The sequence below is a fragment of the Etheostoma cragini genome, chromosome 8 (genome assembly GCF_013103735.1).
Source record: "Etheostoma cragini isolate CJK2018 chromosome 8, CSU_Ecrag_1.0, whole genome shotgun sequence".
Lineage (NCBI taxonomy): Eukaryota > Metazoa > Chordata > Actinopteri > Perciformes > Percidae > Etheostoma > Etheostoma cragini.
In genome coordinates this window covers 16440314-16467021 of record NC_048414.1, presented here as the reverse complement: position 1 = coordinate 16467021, position 26708 = coordinate 16440314, and the positions used below count along the sequence as shown (strand labels likewise).

The 26708-nt window shown below is 39.7% G+C and overlaps 2 long non-coding RNA genes across 2 annotated transcripts in view; one reads left to right on the top strand and one right to left on the bottom strand.

The window, feature by feature from the left end:
• The first annotated feature begins 1708 nt into the window (after window positions 1-1708).
• LOC117948922 overlaps window positions 1709-26708 on the top strand; it is a 41705-nt gene continuing 16705 nt past the window's right edge. The window contains exons 1-3 of the long non-coding RNA XR_004657592.1: window positions 1709-2449; window positions 8083-8124; window positions 24101-24153. This is a non-coding gene — a long non-coding RNA (uncharacterized LOC117948922). The remainder of the gene's footprint in view (window positions 2450-8082; window positions 8125-24100; window positions 24154-26708) is intronic.
• On the bottom strand, window positions 18470-25562 carry LOC117948921. Its single transcript, XR_004657591.1, has 2 exons — window positions 25128-25562; window positions 18470-20950 (listed from the first exon to the last, which is right to left on the bottom strand). It is a non-coding gene; the product is annotated as an uncharacterized LOC117948921 (long non-coding RNA).

The following is a 26708-nucleotide window of genomic DNA, read 5'->3' as shown; positions in this document are numbered from 1 at the left end:
ATAATAATAAAGTTTAATACAATAGTTTTTTGCTATTCAAAACAACAATTAACATTCTTTTTTTGCTGAATGTAAGAATAAGAGCGTAACCTGATATGTTTTGATATCATCCATATACACTGATAAATTAAGCATACAGTAAAAGCGGCAAAGCTTCAAAAACTCCAAAAGACCAGAATGCATTGCAGCCACAAGACATCAAGCAATTCAAGCAATTGACAAGACACACCCCACTGTTCATAGCAAATTGGCCTTATTCAAACAACCATATTCACTACCTTTATTCAGAACAAGTTATATCCTTTATCTGGCATTCCAGGATATACACTGGATGGTTAAGGTATGGTTAATCTGGTCAGTTAAAACATGTTTTTTTTCTACACATTTGTAGATAATGCAAAAGAAATGGAAATATCACTGTGGATTACAACATGGCCCAAAAGCTGAACCATTTGTGACAGTGCATTCAAATAGGATTTACCAAATATAAAAAAAATAGGCAGGAAGTTCTTTGTGAAAACAGGCAGAAATCCCAATCATTAAATGACATTTCCTTTGGCACAAAATGTTAGTGCCTAGCTCCTGCCCTGAACTTGCCGCTCTCTGAACCCGATCACCCCGTCCAGTAATCCTCGCTCTCCTAACAGCCGTGAGTATGTCACTTGAACTGCAGAGCCTGCAAGCTGTGCATGCACTGGAGAAGACGCGTCACAAACGACAGTCACACTCATGCACGGCTAATCTCATTATGTCTGTCTCTATGCAATATGCGGTTGACAGGGTTTCGTTGCTCAGGCCACCAACGTGCACTGACATCAAAAGGACCATACGTTTCAGTGGAGGCCTCACAGAAACATGAGTCTCGTTAATGCAGGAGGTGGTGTTCGTATTAATAGATGCTATCAAGTGGCATAAGTGACCCGGCTTTAAAACAAAACATGTTGCTGGGTAGACGTTGTTTGTGTGCTCAGGATGAAAGGTATGTGCAGCCTGTGTATGCTGTCTGTCAAGTCTGGTATTTTGGCACAGTTCATTCAACAGGTGCAACGTAAGATACAGTGAGAGTTATTCTGAGTGATAGCTCAAGTCACCATTAAAACATCCGCAAGGCCACTTAGTTTGAAGGATTGCAGAGTGACAAACTTGACTGCTTAAGTGCACAATGAACAGGGGATGCTTGATGCTTGACTGCCGAGATGTCAAATGGGAATTTATTCCAAAACTCATTTAAGAAGCTTGTGTATACAACTCAACGAATGTGTTCCACCACTATTTCTGACATGTTTTATCTTCATAATGGGGCAACCAACTAGTAAAATACAGTGGGCATTAGAAAGTATGATGATTTAAAGCAGAAAATCTGTGTTCACCATTTGTCCATTCTTAGCATTGACCAAGGCTCAATGTTGCATTGATCACTGCTGCAAGGCTGTTTGAGATTTAACAGTAAGCTTTAGTCACAGGTGCATTACTTCATGAATTGCTGTGGTATTAGCAAATACTCTTATTTCCCAACTTTAACTTTATTTTTGAATCCCTGTTATACAAACCTATGTAGTTTAAATATTGATCAGTTAGGTTATATGACATACTTTACCAGCCATGACAAACAATTTTAAAAAGTTTTGGAGCGAGTCATGTAATGCTGGTTAAGTGCGATACTGACAATTTATCACCTTAAATGTCATAGTAAATACACCCCAACGCCCAAGTCATAGAGATTATTCTACAAAACGATGTGATGCACTGGTCAATTCCTAACTCACTAGAGCAGATGTGTGGTATTGATTGGTCTTCTGGCATCAAATATTAACTTTCATTCGTCCTGCAGGCAGACTGTAATGTAGGCCTAGGCCACATTAGATGACACGCACCGTCTGGGCATCATGACTCCACTATAAGAGACTCAAACTCTGCAGTCATTGTCTGCGGTCCAACAAGTCAAAGCCACCGCAGGACTTCACACTCCTCCACAGAAACAATTATCAAGGACGAAACGAGGCCCAATTTTGTTTCCCACAAACAGTACTGGTCAAAACCCCTGTTGGCTGTGATAACAGCTTGCAGTCCAAAAGCCTTCACGCACAGTCAGCCTCGCCATGAAGCCGCGCGGAGATATTGAGGACAGCATGCGCAGCGGATGAAAAGCTTTCGCCTGGATGTGTATAATCCTGTCCTCACGACAGTCGTCAGACCACCTCCCAGATTATAACTCGATTGAGGATCACTTTGTACACTTAGAATTACATGAAGAGCGGCGGTGACACGCACAGTTCCTAAACTGCCCTTTTCCTGACTATTTCTGAAGCACCAAAACAACACGCAGCCTGAAAAATGCCAGGATATGCCGCTTATTTCCTCTCGGTTTCCACTCATGCCTGTTGCACTGTGGACGCGCTAGGAGGAGACTTGCAGCTGACAAGCAACAAGCACATGGTGCGTTATTATGGTGAGTCCACTGCATCTTTTCTTTGTCCCGCGACATGTATTTGACATGTTGTTGCCTATTCTGAAAATATTTTGAAAATTAGTCTTCATGGTAGTTTTCCTCTCATGTCAGTTATTTTCTAATAATAAAGTCCTCTCCTGTGTAGCAGGGATAGGAATATAGCCTATACTCACGTGTTTCTAATGACTATTATTTGGGATATTATTATTTTATACTAGTATTTTAAACTAGTTTACATTGGTGCTTTTGTGTGAAGTGGATTCCGTTGTGGTTCTTCTCTTTTTAGTTTATTTCCTGTATTTGTACACAGTGCCAGCGTGTGGTTTCAGGTTCATGGGAAGGGGTAAAAAGCATCTAAGAGCATTTAAAATATTGAACCACAGATGCAGTTTTGGAGTGATAGTTGAAAATATTATTCCCTCAAGAAAAACAGACAGTCATTTGTTCAGTATTTGAGTTCAGCAATTTTAAAGAATGTTTTTGCAGCATGAAGAGGTTAGGAGGAAAAAAATGCACTCCCTCTGAATGGTCTGGTCCAAAGTCTTAACAGATATTTACAGAAATATAATTTACTGAATTTCAATGAAACACTTGGGTCCCATCAAACTATAGAGGAAGAGCACCCACTAAGATATTATTGAAAACATAAAACATCAAGGTAATATTAATCAATTTGCAGAACAAAGTACACATTAAAGTAACTTGATTTGAACTCGTTCGGATAACACTTGAGTACTGCAAGGTGCACAGTGTGGATCAGGTGGTACAATCAAATTTGAAGTACAGCATTTACAGGGTGCCATGACAAAAAAAAAAAACTTAGACATTTTGGAGTTATAAAATTAAACTTTTCTGCAGGTTGAATTGTTCTGCATTTACATCAAAATGTCATAGCTGTTGCATCTGGCTATAGTTTGTATGAGGTCAAAATCAATCTACTGTAATGTGCCTGTCGCTGACGACTTTTCGTGACCACACTGCGCGGCTTTTACAGTGCTTTAGACTGGACATTTCTCAATTCATCATGACGACATCTGTTTTTCTTGAACACCAGACATTTTGAAGTCAGCAGAACATGAATTTGGGATTTTTGTGAGAGTCCTGTTTTCTTACTAAAACTGGACACCAAACTCAAACTCTTAATCCCCATTCTTTATAAAACTGCACATTCAAACTGATAACGAGAACACTGAAGCCCTTGTTGTTCCTCGTAGGGACGTTTTTTTTACTTATTCCCCTCTAACCTCCTTGGTGGTCAAAGGTCACAGAGTGAGTGCCTTGGTCAAGGACCCTTCAGCAGCTCTGCACTTTAGCTTCAACATGACTTGCCGTTCCTAATAGAAAATGCTGCTTTTCTTTATTTACTGTTGCAGAATAGCAACGTCTGGAACAAAATTTAAGAAACCCACTTTTAAAAAAGTTGAAATAAAGTCCTGCTTTGTGTCTTACACTCATACAGAAGACTCGTTGCCAAAAACTGTTTTGGCAGCCATCACAATACTCACTATTCATGTTACCTTTTGAAATTAGTCATTTAACACTTGTGTGACCTGAAGAGATTTTACTGATGAGTGTTAATCTCTTGATGTATTTTGGATTTTGTGTTTTCTGCAACAACATTGGTAGTTATATAAAATGACGCGGCCTGCTCAGTCTTCCAACCTCCCTAACGTCATCCAAACACGTGTGTGTGTGTGTGTGTGTGTGTGTGTGTGTGTGTGTGTGTGTGTGTGTGTGTGTGTGTGTGTGTGTGTGTGTGTGTGTGTGTGTGTGTGTGTGTGTGTGTGTTCATATCTCTTAATGTCACTGCATTCTGATTTTCAGTTATTGCATTCAGAGCTCACCAGTTAAAAGCTACAGTATGTGGAAGAATAACGTTAGGTTGTTGTATTAGAGCTGCTATTAAAGATTTGTGAGCATAATTTGATGAGCAAGCAGTGAAAAGAGACAATGCAAAATAACCAATAGACTTAAGCAATAGATTGTGGTGGATGTGTATCTTCAGTCCTTGATCTCCTCCCTTTTCACTGATCATTCTTTTGATCTATTATTATTATTTGTGGCATAAAGTATGACTGATGCACTGCAAAGCAGCTGCACAAATATATACCGTCATTAGCAGCGGCATAGTGATGAGTGCATGAAAGCTCCCGGCAAAACCATACAGAAGGCTTTTATCTTTTCTATGTAACCTAATGCTTAATGTTTGCTTAAATGTAATTTTAGCGGGAGACTTAATGAGTGGATATTCACAAAGTGAGCTGCCTGCCTCCATCACTTGCTTTAGATATCATGTTATGTTGACATACAGAAGCAGGCTGCATTTTTTAAGCCCTGTTGTACTTTTGATTGTAGAAGGATTTAATTATTTTGTGACTTTTTATCAATATAAGGCTACAGCTGTAAGTATTCATTTCGGTGTATTCATTTATAACTGCTGCTTTTCAAAGGCAGTCCCTGTAGGTGCTAAAAATAATGATGACTAAGTTTGAGCTTCCTGTTCTTGCTGTGCTGCCTGTAGCAGACTGTTGACTGTCATCCTGCAGTGGCTGAAGGAACAGGTGAACATTGTCAGGCAGCTGAGCCAGACAAGCCAATAAACTAGCCTCAGGACACTGCTGACTGATGCAAAACTTGCCTTTAGTCCTCCCTTATTCCTCAAATGTGCTGCTGCTGCACAGAAAACGAAGTGCAGAGAAAACACTGTTTGCTGCCTTGTTATGGTACAAGCTGTCAGTGTACAGTACAGAGTGCATGCAAAAAGCCACTTAGTTTTTCTTCCATGTATATGGTTTCCCCCTGTGACTTTTTAAAGTAGCACATGTTTATGTTTCTGTGTTTTGCTGCTTTTATGTGCATGACCTAATTCCACAGTGGGCATAGAATCTGCGGGGATGGCTGTGTTCTTGTGTAGGTGTGGTCACACACATGTATCGTATGTGTGTGATTGAGTGTGCAACCGTTTTCTCCCTCCCCCAACGCTGCCTTATAAAAGCCGACAGAGAGCACACTAAGTTCATCTGAGGACAGGGAAATTCTTTTCTTTCCAGTGTGAATCATTTTGGAAAAATGAGCCTCTGAGCTGAATTGCTCCAGCAATTTGGCATGTTTCTCCATTCTGCTTTATTGTCTATTTTGGCTGAACTTGCAGTTCTTCATTTCACTGCCAAGAAAACTTCAGGTCTTATACAACAGGCCCAGTTTCTGAGTCAGCCGCGGCCTTTAGGCAAATAAAATAAATCTCTGCAGAATACTGTCATAGCTTCCTGTTTAGCTGTGAATTCCAAAGCTAAAGAGGCGAGCCATGTCTGTACTGTAAATCCAGTGTTCCCTACACCTAAAAACAGCGTGGACAATACCCAGCTACAAGCTTTACGCCTTTTATACAAATTATACAGGTAGAAAAACAAGCCCACGTTTCGTGAAGCCGTTTTTATATGTTTAGATTAAGACTATTGAAAGGCATTTTCTCAGCACAATGTCTCTGCTTTTGCGTTCATGCAGTTGGAGAACAAAACTGCAGTGCAGTGAAAATAAAGTGGGAGCGGTTTTGGGATGTAGATGAGGAGGAAGGGAGGGAGATGGGGGGGACTTTTTAATTTTGCACTCAGCCAGCCCCCCTTATGGTTCTGCTGGTCCCCCCCCCCAGCGGAGAGAGAGGAGAGGAAATGGCCTGTGTTGAGGTTTGGGTGAGCCAGTGGTAGGCTGTGGCAGCTGGCAGCTGGGCTCTCACTGTCTATGTCCTACAGCTCCAGCCTGAATTATGAAGGCTTGGCAGCCAGCCTAATTACAATGACTGATTGCCCGTCCGTTGGCATTTCTCAGACGGTGATTGTCGTGTGTGTGTGTGTGTGTGTGTGTGTGTGTGTGTGTGTGTAGGAAACAAGGGAAAGGAGGAGGGCCATTTCTCATTGGCATTCTCCTCTCTTTCTTTGCATGAGAACAGCCAGAGATGGAGATCTGATTGGTTGCAAGGAAAAGAGATGTTTCATGATTTGACGAGGCAGAGCTGGAGAGCCAGATGATGTTGCACCAATGATGGATTGTAGCATATTCAATCTTTGGCACAAAATCCTTAAAAAAACATGATTCACCAATAAAGACTTGCCTGAAAATCCTTTCAAAAAGTTGTTGATGCTAATAGTAATCATGTCCTGTAAAGATTGTAGTAAACATTAACTGATCTCTAAATACACCAAGTCTTCAACCTGTTGACTTCTTAATGTGTATCTTGAACGTTTTCTTCATCTACCCCTCCTGGCATTGTAAAAGAAAAAAAAAAAAAAAGAAGAAGTCTTGAATTGGCCATTTGTATGTCAACAGAGCACTCAGAGGTGTGATGTGTGTGTTAAGTGGAAGCTGGTTTGAGTTGGTCTGCTCTGCTTTGTCCAGAGCTTTGGCTTTTGTTCCTCCAGTAATGAATTGTGGAAGCCTTGGCTTCAGCTGGAGTGTCTCATAGCAACTGAAAAGAGAGAGGGAGAGCTGGTAAATGGAGAAAAGGCCAGTGGAGCTCATGTGTTTCTTTCAAAAGGGCAAGATGGACCAGTGGATCGTTTGGGCATTTCGTAAAGAGGAATAATCAAACTGAGTGATAGTTCTCGTACCCAGCACATCATTATTTATTATCTTAATTTCAAATGGCCTTGTTTTGGGGCCTGGGAAAGCAGCTTGTGTGCTGTAAAAAGATGTATTGTACTATAATATTTAAAAAATAAAATGCTCTGAAGAGGCAAATCGCTATCCTTTTGAATGAAAATTCAGTCCTCTATAAGTGTCCTCTACATGTTCTTTCCATCGACCCCTCTGGTGATGTATATATGGATTGTTCATATTTAAATGTCTGTCTAAATTAATTGTCATCCAAACATTTTACAGTTTAATTGCTAGGCCCTTTTACTATTCAGCTGTCACTGGGACTCATTGTGTTAATACGTAGTGATGGTGTTTTAGCCGTCTTGAATATCCAGTGCCACTGATGATTAACTGAAACTCAGTACTGCTCTGTGGTCATATCAGTTCAACTTTCACCTGAACCCGTGTGTTTCTCTTTGTGCATGCATGCACATTCACATTTGCATTTTTGTGAATGCACACATGCGTTTGCCCAGATGCGTGTGTGTTCACATTAGGCAAGTATTTTATTAACCAGCGGGCAGTGAAGCCTGGCCATGTTTGCCCTGTGACCCAGACACTACCTGTCTGCTGCCATGGTTACAGGGACAGAGCAGGTTTAGTGGCCTGACTCCAGGGATTACTTTCTCTGGTCTTAACAATCAAGCATGTGCCCCAGTGTCTGTAAAACGGACAAAACTGCATCCTACCAGTTAATGGAGCTTCACAGTGTGCCCCGGTGGCCTTTAAAACTGTCCTAAGTGCTGTGTAAGGGATTAGACCTGTACAACGTAATTGCTCCGGTGTCAGTGGCTTTCCCTTTGTGATCTGGTTCACTTGTAGTGATTAGCTCTCATAAATGAAAGAGCAAACAGAACACTGAAGCAGGTCGGAAATGCTTGAGCTAAAACACATGTTGAACCATTTTCTTTGTCTTTGAGAGTTTAAGATTTTGTCACCAGACACTATATTACATTTATACCCACATACTGACAATGTTGTTTCTTTCTTTTACCCAACAGATCCACAAATAAAGAAGAAACAAAGGCCCTGAAACAATCACTGTAAGTACTTAATATGTACCGAAGGTCAACACAGTAACATCTGTAGTTAATATGGAATACATACTAGTTTCTTTAACGTATGTATTGGTCGTTTCCGAGAGCTTTTCATGGCTTTGGTAACGTGGTTTTTTAGATGATTTAATGATTGTAGTAATAATAATGATAATGTTTAATACATATAATGCAAGAAGGCACACCAAACACACACATACAAACATATCTATATATATATTTATACAGATCTTAAATGAATTGTCTACTTTTTGTGTGTGTGTGTGTGTGCGTGCGTGTAAACGTTTTTAAAACCTGAGTAACATGCAGAAGCAGTTCTGAATCTCTCTTTCTAACCACTGTAACTACTTAGAAAAGATCTAAAATCAAGTGTCCTGGCTTGTTCTGACCACGGAAACAAACCAAAAAGTTGTCAGAACTTCATATCCTGCCCACCCCAAGAACCTGGTCTTTGTCTCTGACCAGATTGGTTTTGCTATTTGTCTTGCCATTTACTGACTATTCATTGCTAATTATGCTGCCTTTGATTTTGGAATTGAATGCTCAGATTAAATATCCCACATGGTTGCCGTGATGAAAGCCCAGATCTTTGGTGATTTAGCAGAATCACAAAGGCTTCTCTTAATCACTCCAGTGACTTGCAGTCTTACAGGTGTCCACCAGATGCTGCAGGCAGCCTGTACTGTCCCTTGCATGTCATCCAGTGGAGATGCACTCTCCACTGGGGAGCAAAGAGTTGTACTTGTTTCCATGGTGTTAGGACTAAATGTAATTCAGTTGTGTATTAGAGAAAATTGTTCCCATTCTAATAAATAGCTTTGATGATGTATGTGTAAACTGAGGACAGTCTAATTGAAGACTTGTCTTTAATTCCAGTGGTTAAGTATTTGAAGAGATTATGAAAAAAGGCATTCTGAAATAAAACATTATAATATGTCAGTTGTGACCACAGTTTGGAGGCTATTGCCTTTTTTTTAAACCACGGTTTTCAAATTATAGTCATGCATTAAAAGCTGTAAAAGCATTTCTAATATACTTTCAATACTGATAAAATGTAAGACATTGCAAAATAAGAGCTGTAAATACATAAGCATATAAAAACTTAATTCTTCTGGTGGTATATTATGTTTCTCCTGTAACCCTTCCCGGGTAGGAGTGAAGCAGGTTCTGTGCTGTGTCTCATGTCGAGGAGAGCAACTTCACAGTTAACTTTGTGAACAAAGCCATCCCAGCTGAAAGGCATGCTGGGAAGTTTGGCTGCTGGTGAAATTGCCTGCAAACGTCCAGAGAGCGGCTCTGAAAATCTTTGCAAGGGCTGAAAATGAAGTTTGAAAGTAGAAGTAAGAGGAGCAACAAAGCCGAGAGCTCTCACAGCTGTAGGCTCAGCCTTCTCTTAAAGAGATATTACCAAAACATTCCTCAGTCATGGACATGGAGAAGGGGCTGCACACTAAAGTACAGTTTAAACATACTGTACGTCAATGAATCAGATCTCTTTTTTTGGAGCTACAGTTAAGTTATTAATTTGATTTTTAGATTTAAAAAGTTGGTGTTTACTGATCTGATTTAAACATCTTGTTCTACAGTATCAAATGACAGTTTAAAAAAAATTCAATCTCCTGTTGCAGTTATATTGAAATAACCAGAGAGAAAAGAAAAGTGGTTGAGAAAATGTTATACTAGATATGTTTGTACACTCTGTTATTATGCAAAAATAGTAATGCCAAGTTATTGTAGTAATTTTTTCTAAGTTGTAGCTTTAGAGAATTAGAGAAATACCACTGACTGAACTAGTGTAACTTGGTTGTTAATTCTTATGAAATAAAAGTATTGTTTTATTGGAACTATAATTATTAAGATTATGCAATGGAACAATTTTTGTATTCTACTGTAGCTAAAAAAAATCTCCAAAGACACCCGATGACAGAAAACTTGGTAATGCAATGATGAAATAGAGAAAAGAACTAATCCAAGTTTTGGGATTTTTTGTGATATCTAAAAGATACTTTTATAGCATTAGCATTTCCTCTTTTGACCTATAATCTAGAAATAAGTAAGCATAAAGGAGCTTCATTGTCTTGCTCAAAGGCAACAGGTTGCATGTCTTGTTACAGATGTCGCTCTTTTTAGGTCCAAACTCAAAACATATCCGTTCAGTCTCACTTTTAATACGTAGCAGTATTATGACAATTTCATCCTTTTTGTTTCTTTGTAACCTTTTCTGATTTTACTGTTTTCTATGTTCACTCTTTCTATTGTATGCTGTGATTTTACTCATTTTGTTAAGCACTTTGGATACCTGCTGGTAGTTGTAAAGTGCTATAGAAATACATTTTGATTGATTGATTGATGGCTGTTAACTGACATTCACTGTTGCAGGAATCAAACATTTTTAAATGTCAGATTTGCCGTGTTACCACAGGAAAAACGTGCAGGGATGTGGCAAACCTTCATAGTTTAAAGACTGGTCTTGATTCAGTTTACAGTAAATTATTTAAGATCAGAAAGTGACTTTCTAATCTTAAAGTTTTCTAATGTTGCGGGGCTTTGTCCCTTGTTCATGTCCACATTCGTTTTTATATCATAATTTTTTTTGTAAGTATTTGTAATTTCCTATTTAGATTACCATTTAGAATTTTGTTTTGAGCTTAGAGCTATTCGTCCAGTCTGCATTTCCGAGCAGAGAACTGTAGCGATGGTGCTCAGCGTTGTGCTGTGGAAGCAGCCTGGAGGGTCCTGAGCCTTGACTTCACAGCTCCCTGTTTGGCTCTCACACATAGCGCCATTCAGAGCCCAGACCATATATTGAAAAGCCTTAAGGATGTTTTAGTGTAAGCAAGTCAGCGCTGTTTGGATTTGTTACATACAGCCTCAAATAATTTACTGGTCAACAGAGACGAGCAGATATCCATCATACCAAAGAGAGTCTTCCTCTTCATCATTCCCTAGTCTTCATTTGGTTCACCCAGTCTGTTTCGATTTACAAAAGTACAATAAATTAGCATCTATCTGCTTTCTATGAGAAATCTATATTAAATATATCCAGGAAAGTATTTGATCATATATTGATTTCACTTAGTAAATGCCCTTAAGTCACTGACATGACTAAATGGAGACGATAGCTGAAAGGATTTTAAAGAAGTGATTTGGCTCAGAAGGTTGCCATTTGATATTAGGAAAGTAGTCATATTGCATTAAACAATTTTGAAATTTAAGCCCTGTTGCTGTATTTTCTACTGCAGACAGTCATACCTCCATATCTCTTACCCTCTCCCTGTCTGTTGATAAGCGGCAGAAATACACGTTGTGGGCATCTAGGGTAGCAACAGGGGATTACATAGAGTAGAGAAAGGTAAGAGCCAGCCCTTCATTCCTGGCCTGCTGGCATGCTGACTGCAGGCGGGCTGGGCATGAGTTAGGCTAGAGCCAGCAAACCAAGACAGTGCTCAGACAAAAACGCCTAATCACTTTAATTACCCTAAGCCTACTTTGTTGGGCTCGCCACCGTGTGTGTGTGTGTGTGTTTGTGTGTGTGCTATGCTGGCTGTGTTGTTTTCTTTGGACTTGTGCAAGTAGGTGTAGAGAGAGAAAATATCCTAGGGGAATCGCGAAACTGATTTTGATTTTGATAATCAATGATTTGATTTTAAATCAAAAGCCTAGTCGATTACTTTGGCTCTCTGCCATGTTCGGATTCCTGGACAGGTAATATTAGCATACAGTTAGCTTGTGTTAGCTCCTTTATTGGGAATGGCTCTATAGACTGCTCACTAGAGCCCGACCGATAAAGGATTTTTAAGGCTAAAACCCATACAAATATTTGGTTATTTACAAATCTGATATTGCAATATATTCTCACTAAAATAATGATAATTAACAGAAGTTCTGATAAACTTATAAAAATACAAACTTAACATATGAAAGTCCTTTGAACAAAAACAATCTTTTTTTTTTTTACGGGCCATAATGAATGCCAATAGTTAGGAAAATACCTAATATTGGCCTATAAGATCGGCCCACCGATATATTGGCTCTACTGCTCACGGTTTTTTACAGAGCGTCAAGCAGCATTCTTTTGGTTTTGACAGTTTGGCTGACAAAACAAAAAACTGTCTGAAGCTGTGCAGATCTGATCGTTGTCTTTGGGATAAACTACTAGCAACCTTTTTACGATAGCATGAGTCATTTGATCAAATGTTTATGTTATGTTAAATAGGCTGGCAATAACAGGCATAATAAAAACACCATTAGCAACATTGACAAGAACCTCTAATATATATATATATATATATATATATATATATATATATATAAACAAAACACAGTCTCATTTACGAATACTGTTTTTGTTTTCAGTTGTCAATCTCATAAGTTTGACCATGCACCTTTTGTACTTGATTGCCTTTGTCAAAAAAACACACGCATAAGTTTCATTTGAAGGCAAGAGAATTGCATTATAGTGGGAAAAACTGTTCATGCACCCTCTTTTGCCAGCAAGCTTATTATAGTGAGATCATGACTAGCTAATATTCACTTGCTTAATTAACTATCAAGCATGTTAGTTAATGTGTCCCCTGGCAGATCTCTTTAAGCAAACTCTGCACTTCTAATATCTTCCAAGTCCCTTCATTTGAATGTTAACAACTCTAAGCTCAGTGCGAGTTTATTAGCAGCTTCAGCATTATGAGAAGGGGTTAACGTGACTGTCAGTGTGGAGGGTGTTGTCCATCTGTGCATGGTGAAAAAAGGGCCACATGACTTGGTGCTCTGGCAGGATAGGAATCTGTCTGGCTCTAGTGTTAAGATGTCCTGGTCAGTGGGAGGAGGCTGCTTAAAGGATGTGACGTCTTCTCAGCAGATGGGATGTCAGTGGGAGTCACCTCTTCTCTCAGTGGAGAGGTGGCAACAGAATAGAAGAGAAACTTTCAACATTAACTGACAGTCTTATCTAGAGATTGATGGATTGCATTCAAAACAGAGACTGTACAAGGGTCAAAGCAACAGTATCAAGATAATAGTGGAGTAGACAGCAGCAAAGTCATCTATGAGGGAATACATTTGAAGCTGAACTTGACATTGGATATCATGTGTGTTTACTTGTTCATTCACATCAGGACTACATGTACTACCTTTTTCAGCTGGTCGAAAGCACAATGGTGTTTTTTTGAAAAGTGATGCTTATGTTTGTTTAACCTTTTAGGAACATGTGATAGTTGTAGGATATGTAGGTTAAGGACTTTCGGTCTGGCGGACTACGTGATCGCAGCATGAAGGAACAGGTCTTAATAATAATAATAAAAGTTGCCCGATACAACTCAAATTGTAGTAGAGAGTTGCTAAAGCAAAGTTTGCTATTACGGGCACACAATGGCTAATATAATGTCCAAAAAAGACCAGAAAATGCACGTTAAAAGTTACATTCTCGACAAAGAAGAGGATGGTTAGCTATCGCAAGCTAGCAGCAATATGGAGGAAGTTGAGCATGTGGACTCGGAGCTAAGCCACCTAGGTGTTATTCTAAAAGAGCTGTGAGAATTCAGGAGAGACTCCCCTCAGCAATTCAACAGCATTAAAACAGATATTGACAAAACTATCAAAAGAGTTGAAGAAACCGAGGAGCGGTTCATGGCGGCCGAGACAGGCTCCAGTCAACAGAGGATGTACTGGCACAGCTGGCAAAACTATAGAAGCTAAATTGACTGAAATAGATGGACATTCATCTTGTAATAACATCAGGCTACTTGGGGTAAAAGAAGGAGCGTAAGTTAAGGTCACCACAATGATTTCACCGGTCGCTTGCTCCAAAGCCTCCGAACAGAAGGAAGACATGCTGAGAAGAGCTTGGCAGAACACAGGGTTTGATTTCAAGGACAAAGGGTACACCTGGATCACGAGTCTGCACCGGAGCAGCTGACGAAGCGAAGGGAATATAAAAGGGCAAAAGCCGCCCTGAAGAGGAAAATTATAAGATTTCAGACTCCGTTCCCGGCCAGGCTGAAGGTGTTTTACAAGGGTGGTCCGGCCACCTATAACTCGGTGGAGGTGAAGACGGAGGACATGGCAGAGAGGGGGATACCGGTGACCATTTTAGAAACTCTGACCTCCTTCTTGGACCGCGTCAGCCAGCTGACTTGGCAATACGGCGAAAGACGCGGAAACCGTGTTAACCGCGAGGATACAGGCGCCAAACAAATCCTCAAAGACCGGCTTCAGGCTTTCCGCGCCGGAACTTCAAATAACTAACCCTCGGCTCTCAAGGTGTCAGAAGTTCTTATGGCTGCAAACAACATGGTCAAGAAGTTTATAGGACTGGACTTAATACAAGATCCTGGTATTTAACGGAGGTTTTCAGAAAGTAAATGTTATGGGCATACGAAGGACCGTTTTTGGCGCCGGGACCCATCAGGACATCATGGACCCATGCAACAGCTTTAAAGCTGAAGAGGGCCTTCTTTCATCGACGAAGAGGAAAAGATTTTCCCTCTGAACTTACTTTCCATCAGAGTCATAAGGCCGAAGAGGAGGCCTTAACATTGGAAGTCAGATTTGCTTTATGTGTTTTTTTTGTTAAGGTATTGCTTGTTTGCGTTAGTGCTACTGTTCTTAGTAACCCAAAGGGTGTAAAATCTAAGCTAAGTAACACGTTTTTACCAACAATTTTGGATTAGTAATTTCTGAAGCCCAAGGTATTCTTACCTGTGGAGAGAATTTTAATGTTAGACTCCAACCTGCTCTGGCTTCTTCAAAGCCTTGCATCCCAGGAGAGAAAAAACTACTAAAAACATCAGATTAATGCCAGAGAATCTGGGACTTTTAGACATATGGAGAGAATTTAACCCAACCAAAAAGGATTATACCTTTTTCTCCCACCACCTCTTGACCACTTTTGCTTTTTCTAATGAGATCTGGTTAGTGTGTTGAACTGCTGTATTGGGACCATGGATCTGTCGGACAATATACCAGGAATACTAAACTTAATACTAGGCTCTGAGAAAAAGAATACTGTTTGAAGGTTAAAAACAGGGATTTTAAATCACAGTAGGCAGCAAATCAGGGAAAACAATGATAACGGGGAAGTGTCCCCATCAATCCTCTGGGATGCCTGTAAAGCTGTTCTAAGGGGGGAAATTATTGGTTATCGTTCAAATTTACAAAAAAAGAAAAAAAAACAGAGGGAAAAGATTGGTAGGTTACAAACAGAATTAAAACAACTATAAGACATCCACAAAAAGACACTTAAGCACAATAAGGGTACAAAAATGGAAATAGACAGGACTAAGAATAAACTAAATGAAATATTTTTAATTGATATTAAGAAAAAGTGAATCTTCTTGAAACAAAGACGTTATGAAGCGTGAGGGAAATCAACTAAATTACTGGCTTACAGGCTAAAAAAACAACAAGCAGAAAACATAATTTTTAAAATAAAGGACCCTACAACAAATTCTATATACTGTAAAACTAAAGAAATTCATCAATCATTTGAAACCTTTTACAAAAACCTGTACAGCCTAGAATAGATGAATCACGGAGGGATGCTTTCTTCATCCTGATAACGTTATCAAAAGTGAAGGATGATCCAAATAGGGCTCTAATCGAGGAAATTACAGATGAAGAAATTAAAAAGGCAATTTCGAACTTGAAACCAAGTAAAGCTGCTGGTCCAGATGGGTACCCATCTGAGGGGTATAAGGGAATGAAAGACCAACTGATTCCTATCGTGAAAGTCACATATAATCATGTACTCAAGAGAGACATAACTCCACCTTCTTGGGATTTCTTTGATACTGAAAGAGGGTAAAGATAAGCTTGATTGTCGCAGCTAATGGCCGACAAGTGTACTGGACCAGGACTATAAGATCTTCACTCATATCCTGGCAAAAAGACTCAAAAACCTCCTTCCCCAGATAATAATAAGGTTGGATCAGACAAGTTTTATACAACAAAGGCAGACCCAGGACCACATTCGTAGAACGCTTCATGTTACAGAACATAGTAGTTAAGAATAACACCCAGGCAGTCTGGCTGAGCCTTGACGCAGAAAAGGCTTTCAATTGGGTAAATGTGGAGTTTTCATACAAAGTAATATAGAAATTTGGATTACATCAGACTTCTATCTTGACCATTCAAGCACTAAAATGATCCAAGGGCAAGGATAAAAATAAATGGGAACATCTCAAACATCTCATTTGATCTAAAAAGAGGGACTAGACAAGGCTCTCCAATTAGTCATCTCCTTTTTGCAATATTTATTAAAGGTTTAAGCCAAGGGGTCTCTCAAGATAAATACTATTACAGGTATGAAAATGCTAGGGTGAGAACATAAAATTTTCCTGTTTGCGGACAACATTTTAATCTATTTGTCACACCCAGAAACTTCAATACTGAAACTAATGTCTTTTTTGGGATGACTTTGGTGCAGTCTCAAGGTACAAATTAAATATTCAAAAGACCCAAATACTTAGTTTTAACTATATGCCTAGTCAGAATATAAGCTCCACTTTTCAACTTTATTGCGACCTGGGATATATAAGATATTTAGGGGTAAACATCCCTAAAGATTCAACAAAATTGTACGATTCAAATTTTAACCAATTAAATCAGGAAATACAGGAGGATATAAAGAGTTGGAATTTAATTCCAATAATTGGATAAATTACTGTCAAGATTTATTTGGCAGGGGAAAAAGCCAAGGATAAAATTTCAAACTCTCCAATTATCAAAGGGACTTCAAGGAGTTAAGACAAAAAGCAACATCTACATTAAACAAATATGGGAAAATGAAACCAACAGTTGCATCACAGAGGGAGTCAGGACCAAATATTGTGAATTTCAATGGAAGATATCAAGCTGGAGAGTGTTTGGCTGGAAGAGCCTCAGCAGATATTGCATTTCACCTGTTCAGCAGTCCCATCACTCAGGTTCCTCCAGTTGCTGGAGAAAATGTGGTTCTCAGGAAGCAAACTATAACCATTTGTTCTGGGCTTGTCCAATTTTAAATGCTTTCTGGCGTAAAGTCTACAATTAGTGATGATATTTGAAACGGAAATTGCTTTTAATTTGGACAAACTTCTCTTTGGTTTTCTACACTCAACATCTGTAAATAGTAAAACAAATTACTTGTTTGGTATTCTGAGTGCTGATGCTAAATAAACAATTACAAAGAAAAAGCTTTCGTCAAATGGCCCATCTATGGAGGATTGGTTTGACATTTACAACATTTTTGTAATAGAAATAACCTTTTCTGTAAGACTAGAGAAAACTAGATTTGATGAAATTTGGAAAAAGTGGAAAATGTATATTCCTCCTAAACGCCCCTCTTATGTTTAACTGCACATGTCATATTTTATTCTGTAGGTGTAAACACCCAATGTTCTGTTCATATTTATATATTAAAAAAAGAAATTAAAATTGGAAAGATGAATCATTGTATTTTTCTATCAAACCATGCAGATTGTGTTAAGTGCTGATGTGTGATTTTAAAAGAGAAAAAAAAGTGGGTTAAGCTTCTCTAACCCAATAATCCTGAGTTATCAGATATGTTTTTCATGACTTTCTGTAATTGTGTAAACTCTCCGGCAATATGGCAAACCATGCTATCTCAAGCTGGTTAAAACAAACGTGGCAGATTATTTGCAAATAATATTTGACCCTGGTCTACTTGTTAGACAGTAGATGGGATTCTCTCTCTGATCCCGCTATGGTGTCACCAGTTTTGATATATCCTCTTAGCAAGCCTCAAGGCCCCTCCTCCCTAATGCATGAACCTGACAGGACCAGGAGTGCTTGGTTCAACTTTTCTGTGCCCCTCCCCCCACCAGACACAGTGATGGCACTCAGTGCCAGCGACACCCCTCCCGCCTCTCCCTTCCCTTCACCAACACTCTCCTCTCCTCCCTCCCTTCCCTCTCCGCCGCAGGCAGACTCAGGCATGGGATCTCCATCTGTGCACAAAGGAGCCTCCTCTATCTGCATATGCTGCACATAAAAGGGCCTTTTGTCATGAGCTCTGCACACATGACCGTCCGCCTTTCACCCCGCTGGAAAAAAAAGATCACTCTCTCCAGCAATCCAACCCTACCCCCAAAACCAGACTCAACACCGACCCCCACCCAGAGAGAGAAAGAGAGAGAGAGCGACTCAACTTTGTTGAAACGAATAGAGACAACAATCAGATGAGGCTGCTTCCATCACTGCTGCTTTTCCCCCCTTTTTCACTTCCCATTTTTCATGTCACTGTTCTCATGGTGTCCTTGTGAGCACTCAGTGTGAGGCATCAACACATTACAGCATCTGCCATATTGAAATATGAATGTACTCTTGTTTTTGCTGTCTCCCTTCCTTTCTGCCGCAGTCTCTGGCATTTAAGGGGCATTAGTGGTTGGTTCTGTGCCAGGTAATCACCCCCACCCCCCACCCTGCCATTACAGAGGCACAGGCTCAATTGACAGCAGCCCGAGAGCTGATGCTTCCTCTCGCTCTCATTTTGTTGTCTCTTGCCTTTTAACCTCTTGGGCCTATACTGCTTGGCAGGTGTTCGTAATGTGCCGAGATAATGACAAAAAAATGTTTGTGCACATGAGAACCATATCAAGATGAGACAAGGTAGGACTCTCCACTAAGACAAATGGGCAGCATGCCATTTTGGCTACTAAAGATGACATATTGTTGAGGTATATTGCGTAAGGGTAGGAACGGAGCAAAGACACAGAGGCCGGTTAATACACACTGTCAAGTGCACAGTTGCCTTCACAAAAAACGCTTTCCTCAGCATTTCCTTTGAAATACACACAGCCCTGATGCCTTGCTCCCAGCCAAACGAGTGTGGATTTTGGAAAGCCGTGTAGCTCATCTTGCTGTCGCTGCACACAGGCCTGTGGCGGAACGGAAGGATAAGATTGACTTCTCCCTCCACCGCCATGTCCTCTGAATGACCCTCTGCCTCTCTAAGCTGGTATGAGGGGTCAGCGGCTGTCAAGTCACAGTTTCCCGCGTGCTGTTCACACCTTTGCCCACAAATGTACAATGTACACATTTAGAAATATAGAGTGCCGCTTTAAAAGGAAACCAATTTGTCTATTGCTTCTTTTAGTAATAATATTTTACTGGAATTGAAAGAGCCACTAAGTTGGCCAAAATAGCCTTCAGAGTAATAAAACCTCTGTTTACGCTGCTCTACGTCCTATAAAGTGCTGTTTTTGATAAATACCCCTCTGTTATCATTATGCACATCAATAGCAGCTGCCAGCTCAAGAAGAATTTTCTTAATCAGTGTTTTTATCCTTGTTGCTTTCAATACCAGCACTGTGTCCCCTTTTAAAAAATACCACATCTTGTTTTCCTATAGATACAGTTAGTTGTTTATCAAGCTCGTTAAATGGCATTGCTCAAATCATTTGGGAGTATCTACTGTATCCTTTTGTGACTGAGCTAACTTTACTAATGCGATCAGAAGAGAGAACAATTCATTCAGTAGGTGAAGGTTCAGTGGCTGTGTTGGAGAAGACACCTGAAGGAGAGCATCTTCATGAAATGGATAAAGCACATTAGGTTCATGTTTTTATTGTTGTCAGTAGAGCAAGGATGCTAGAGAGAGTGATAACAAAACAGTGCACATGAAGTGTTTGTTGAGGGAGTGAACCGCTGAGTGTGTGTGCCTTGACTGTTGGACTCATTTCAGCCCTGCAGCGCAGACACAGGCGTTGTGACGTGGCCCCGAAAATGCCAGGCCTGTGTACTCCTGGCTTAGTGTTGAGGAAGAATAAAACAAAATGGCCAAGGCTGTCTAAAGCAGGCATTAGCAGCCCTCAGGGTAAAACCGCGAAGGGAGAGTTCAGGTATGTAGAAGCCCGGCACAGTAGTCAAGTGGACAGAAAAGGAGAATTGGCTTTTTATTATTGTGCCTCATTGACTTTTGAGAATTTGTCACGTTAGCTCAGGTAGTGTAGTGCCTAAGATCATTGTTTTTACAGGGCAGTTTGGGTAACGCCACTTAATACCCATTATTAATGTCGATAAAATGATGTATTACCTCCATAAGGATTATAATAACATGGGTATTACAATTAATAAATAACTTTTAAATGGGTTCTTCAATTTATCTGAAGTACATTGTAGTATATTTTAATTTTATTATTTTATATGTTATAATTAATGTCATCTCACATGTTAATGCAAAACATATTTGTGCTTACTTCGGCTTTTGTCAAACAGTGGCAAATGAAAATGTAGATCTTCAGATATATGGTTAAATTGGTGTTCTATGTATCAGTGGTACATCATGGTCTTGTAACCTCACAGGATGAACAAACTAATTGTCAACATATATGTCACACCTTATAATAGGATAGATAATATTTAATAAAATATGAACTAACGCTAACTGTCAGGAGTCTTCCCATGTTGTCTCAGGTGGCTCAAGGTGAAGAAATGTTTAATCTGTCTTAGTCTGAATCCCCTTAACATCTCCAAATATGATGCATAAAATCTTGAAGGTATCGTCATTTACAGCTAAATCTACCTCATTAGGAAACACATTTATTTACTTTGACTGCCATTATTGATACTGTAGTTTGATATGATTTCTTGCCTGAGCTGCCCTAGTTCCATGCTGCCCTGATCCAGGACAATGTTTGGCTGTTGAAGGGCTGCCAGAAGTAGTTGTTAGTTACAGTTAGGGCGCGTCCCTCTTTGGATAGGTTGTCCACTCTGAGGTCTGATATCGGTCCATAATTTCCAGCTTGTTCCCAGGAGGAACTTTCCCTTGCTCCTTTTCTCTCTGTGTCTCTCTTCCTCTTCTTCTTCTTTTTGAATCCTGAGACAAACAGGAAGGTGAGTTAATTTCTTCTTTAAAAAAGAACTTTTCATTCTTGATAGGATGAATAGAAGCAATGTGCATTACCTTTCTTCAAATGTAGTTCTGTAGAAAATGTCTTTTAAATTTATGCAAAACACAGCTCATAGCATGAATTAAGATGTCTTGATATTTTCAGTGTTTGATTTGTTAAAAAGGACAGCAGCAGATTAAGAGCTAACTGTGTTAAAAAAGAAATCCTTGCTCTGCTTTCTAATTTGAGATTAGAAGAGTGCAACAGGGCACATAGGAAAATATTTCTGGCAAAATCAAATGAACTAAAGTCTAATAATGATAAAAAATGCAACAATTCATGCATTTACAGGCAATCAAGTGATTGAAATGTGCCACCAAATAATCAGATCTACTTCCAGGGAAATAAGTATTGCGTTCAATTATTAGATTTATAGTCATTAAAATAAACTGTATTAATGTAAATACAAATCAGAAGGCTAATGGTTATTATTACCGATGCAAACAAGTAATTTGGTCCGAAGTTTATCTTTGCACACTTGTTTATGTCTGCTGTGGCTAAAATCAATTTTCTTCTGTATTGATATAATAGCAAACTTTGATAAAAACAATATAAGCATCCATTTGTGAAGCACAAATTGTGATAATTCCTATTGAGTTTTAAAGTGTGTGCTATCTCTGCCCAGGGAACTGACAAAGTATAGCTCATTAGACCACATGATTTGGGGAGATTAAATGTGTATAGGTTAGATATGTGTTACAGTGTAATCATTTTTTTCAGAAACAAAATTAAAATGATTGTAAAAATAGATGGCTTTTATACATTATACAAACCCACACATTTCATACATTATTGAATATTTGCCCAAACTAAATTTGTCCACTTGAACTGATTATTTTGTGATAATAAATTCCCTCTTATACATTACAAAGAAAGCATACATGAAGAAAAAAAGAATATGTAGATTTTAGATGTTAAATTAACTCAAATATTTCACATTTGTTCATAATTTCTTTCACAATTCCATACTCCTCGTAAATTATAATAGAACATTGACTGTCTCTTTTTATCACAGAATGAGCAGCAGACAAAAGCAAACAGAAAGAAGTGTGTCGTCTTAATCAGCGTTTTACTGTTACCTAACAGCAAATTCAAAATTAATCTATATTTATGACATAAATTAAATAATGGCTCATTCATTTTGTAATATATAATTTTTTTAAATGTCCACAAAACATTCCACTGTTGAATTGCATATGTTTGAACAAGTGCTCAATTGTGATACAAATTTTACAGATTTTACATGACAAGACAACTTTTGGAAAAATGTTATGTAATTACCTTTTTTGTTTTACATTTCCTGCACAAGCATGGACTTGACCTTCGGAAAAGCCACTAATTGTTTTTTGTTCTGATTACCTTAAGTTAATCTTCCCATGCAATTTTATTTTTATTTTATTTGCAAATTATCTGATCACACGCAGTAATTTGGAAGATGATGAGGGGGAATTATGTCTCATTATGAAGTGTTATTGGCTTGCTCTTTTTGGACAGGTAGGGTTAAGTAAGCTCAGCACGGCATTTCACTTTACCCTTCAGCAGCATCAACAGCATCATGGCAGAGTGAGTTTGTGAAGAAGTAGTCCCTTTTTTGCTTTTCTTCATATGATCATCTGGAACATCGATACTGCGCATGTCTTGTGTCCACCATTTTGTGATGAGAACTTTATTGCACATGCTCCCATTTTATGAACTTCGGTAGAACACATGCTTTATCGCCTGAGGCCTTGAAATCGAATTGCCCTGATTGATCATGTTTAATTAGGAGGGGCTACTTATTAGAAATATTACTCCGATTATTTCCAGATACACAGATGATGCATGTCTGCTAAGGCAGGTCAAAAGTCTTACGAACAGGACTGCATTAACACTGAAGATACTGTGCAGTGATAACACTGTCATTTATTCATGTTGGTCCAGAAAACAGTTGTTTTTTGCAAGGTGTGTGCGTGCGTGCGTGCGTGCGTGCGTGCGTGCGTGTGCGTGTGTGTGTGTGTGTGTGTGTGGGGCTGTCTGTCTGAGGTCAAAGGCCAGGTTATGTTAATAAGACATGATGTGCTGCCCTGGGACCTCGGTCCCAAGAGGGATAACCCCCTAATCGGCATTAGTTAATGTATTAGTAATCTTTACCTTCTTAAAGCAAACAGCAGTGCAGCATTCAATGGGCTCGCTTGGCCTTCCGTGTAACGCTTTTGACCTAGGGGTCATGGCCTTTGTTCCCCGCTCGATGGGGAGTGCCCTCAAAGGTCTCGGGTGTAATAGAGAAGTTGTTTAGACACGTGCGGGGCTTAAGCAAGACCACCTCATAGACTCTGCTCCTGCTCCTGGAGAACATAAAGACATAAAGTCTTCCCTTGTAGCATTGGGATACTTTTGTGGTTAGCTTTTACCACCTTGAATAAGTTAGAATATATATGTTTTTATGTGCCATATATCATGTCTAGTATGTTGATGTATTTGTGGTTGCTGACCAAGCACAGAACCCCCTCCCCCTCTCCCCCCTTACCTCCTAATGCCTCCTTGATGTGTGCAAGTGACTAATTGCAAATAAAGTTTCTTTGCAGATCCGCTGCCCACTGCAGTTTCTAATTTCTCCAGCTTGCCTCACTGTTTCCTGTGGCCGTAGAAAGAAAGCTATAGAAAAACGTTGTTATAATGTGTCCTTGTCCTTGTCCCCTTATCTGTACTTTCTGTAATAGAGTGATTGTCCATGACTGACACTTAAATATGTGTTTATTGTGTTCTCCTGACTGCAACAGACCACAGCACTCATTAAGGCCAAGAGCTTAATCAGTGTGAGACTGGAAGCTTATTCATTGCCCTGATACCCACACGATCATATCTTTAAATCATTTTTAAACATATTTATTCCACTGTGTAATAATCTTAATATGTTTACTGTGTGCTTTTTGTAAGATCCAAGACCTTTTAACATAACATCTAAAGATTTGCAATTTTTAGTGTCTCAAAATTAGAGTCAAATGATATCGATCAGGGTCCGTAACATGGCGCCGTCTGCCATTTTGTTTCACATTGTATTATCAATTTGCCTGATTGACTGTTTTTGTGTCACACAGATATTGCAACCATGTACTGCAGATGAAAATCTGTTGCTTCACTCTTCTTAAAAGTAAGTACATCAAAGAGCAGTTAAAGGGTTGTGTCATTATCTACATTATAAAATGTTGAGCTTATTTCATCTGAAAAAATGTAAGTAAATTCAGTAAAGGTTTGCACTTCAAATGCATTTAATCCGAAAACAGATTTAAGTAACCAGTCATAGTTGCTAAATTATTGTAAATTATGACTTTAAAATTGAAAATGGATCAATTATTTTGAAATGCAACAGAGGAGCGATGTTGAGGAGCAGAGTGGTGGTAGCTGGCAGGTGACCCAAAACTAAGATTGTATCCTCACATGAACTATGCCATGCAAAGTGCAGTAATGCAAACTAAGCATGAATACACAAAGCCTGCCTCTCTAAAACAGCTATGCTTAATTATTGGACCTCTAACATATTCTATTTTATGATCTACATTATTCCCAAATATGGTCCCTGAACATATACATATTACAGCTTTATGCATTAAATCCATAATGAAGTCATGGGTTTCTCAATTGGTCAAAACGCGTGGCGAGATGTGACGTAGAGCTGGACTCTTTCTATAGCTCATGCCCATGTAGATGCCTGAACCGAGCTCATATCTCATTTAGGGAAGGAGAGAAAACCGAGAACAAATAAAATTGCAGTCCAGCCTTTTCTGATTCAAATTAGGGTAAATAATGCTAGCATTTTCTATTTGCAGACCGTCTGTGTTTAGCCCGTGGTTGTATTGAAACCTGTGGAGCAAAAAGAAGTGCAGAGGGGAGAATAGTTTTTGTGGAGAATCCGGTCTCTGTGCTGCTGTAGGGAGGAAGAGAGCCGGCGAGGAACGGGGTGGTGGCCGGGCTATGAAAGCAGTCCTCAGAAACTGTGCAGCCTGAAGCAGTAGCAGCCATATTAGATACATTTGCGCAAGCTCTCTACAGTAATCGCGCAGTACCCTCGAACAAAACCAACAGAAAGTTTTCACAGAGTAAAAGTAAGAAAAGTTAAACCCCCACCTTCGTGTCTCTTATTGTCTCTGCTAGGCATGTAGTCCCCTCTTGCCCTCTTTAATTCTCAGCAGTTTATAAAGCAGAAATGCAATGAAAATAGTTCCTCAGCCACCGACACACTTTACATATCTCCTTCCTCATTTTCTTTCCTTATAGAGCTCCTTTAGTTAAAGGTCGAGGGGAAAAAGTTGAAGCCACAAGCTCTGCTTTTGCAGTTTGTAGAACCAGAGCCAAAATAGGCAGGAAGTTGTTGTACAATAGCGTTACAGTAATCTGCCACAAATGGAAAAAGCCAAATGCCGATCGGCGAGTAGAGAAGATGGCAGAACAGAGGCAGAAAGAGGGAGGGAGGGACAGACAGAAAGGGAGAGAAAGAGGGCTAGCGTGAGTGTGTGAGAGAGACAGACGCTACAGCGAAGAATAATCAATACAATCTAAGATGGTGGAAACAGCCATGCTGTTTCGGTCTCTCTCTCTCTCTCTCTTTCTGGTTAACTATTTGGCTTGTTTACGCTTCATGTAAATCAGTGCATGGGTTTGGTAAGGACAAATTATTAAGACAATCTTGTCTTCTATTTTATTCCTCCTCTATTTTAAACAAGACAAATCAGTGTCTCGGGGGAGTTTCTCGAAATGTTGTCCGAACAGTTGAATGCATTTACCAGGCAAGTGGCAGCTGTTTTTCCTCGAGGAAAAGCAGTGAAGTCTCACCCAAAAATGCTTATCAGCCTTTTGACTTTGTGCCAAAATAGCTGCAAGGGTTCAGCTGCAGCGTTCAGCGCGCTTTGTGACAGAGCTGGGGCAAGAAGGAGGGTCCTAGCCCTGCGTTCTTTGCCACATGTTACTGAAATAAACACTGTTGAAGCTTATCTTTTTCCTGTGTGTGTGTTTGTGTGTGTGTGTGTGTGTGTGTGTGTGTGTGTGTTTTTGTGTGTGTGTTCCTGTGCGTCTGGTCTTTTCTGTGCATTCACGCCAGTCATTGTGGCATGCTAAAGAGTTAATACACTCTCTGAGTGTGTGCTCCTTTCAGAGTGTGCTTCCAAGGCTGTTCCAGCAGCAAGAGCCCCACTACAGTAATAATTAAACCAGCTCTCAAAAGTGTTGTATATTTCAAGGATCCTTCAGCAGGGTAGTCCATTCTGAATGACTGTAAATTCTCTTTTTTCTCTCTTTTTTTACAAGTTCATATAGAAACAGAGGTACTGTATAGTTTATCCCAGTGTGGCGTTTAAGTGTGTGAACTGCGTCTGCGCACTGCTGGAGGAGTGGATTTCTGTGTCATTATTCCTCCCCCACCCCTCCCACATTTAGTGCTTTCCACCCTCCCACTCTCCCTCTCTCTCTCTCTTTCCTTCTGTGGCTCCGTCTCCCACCCGTCTTATGCTCCCTCCCTCCCTCCCTCCTTCTCCCCCGTCTCCGGTGCAAATACAGTTCCTTGCCGTGTTGGACATGTGATGAAAAAGTGACTCGTTCGCGCGCTCCGCCGCACCTCCTATTTCATCATCAGCAGAGCATTTCTCCCCTTCACTGTGCGCTCGCTGTCTCCTCCTCTCTTCCCCTCTCTCTCTCTCTCTCTCTCTCTCTCTC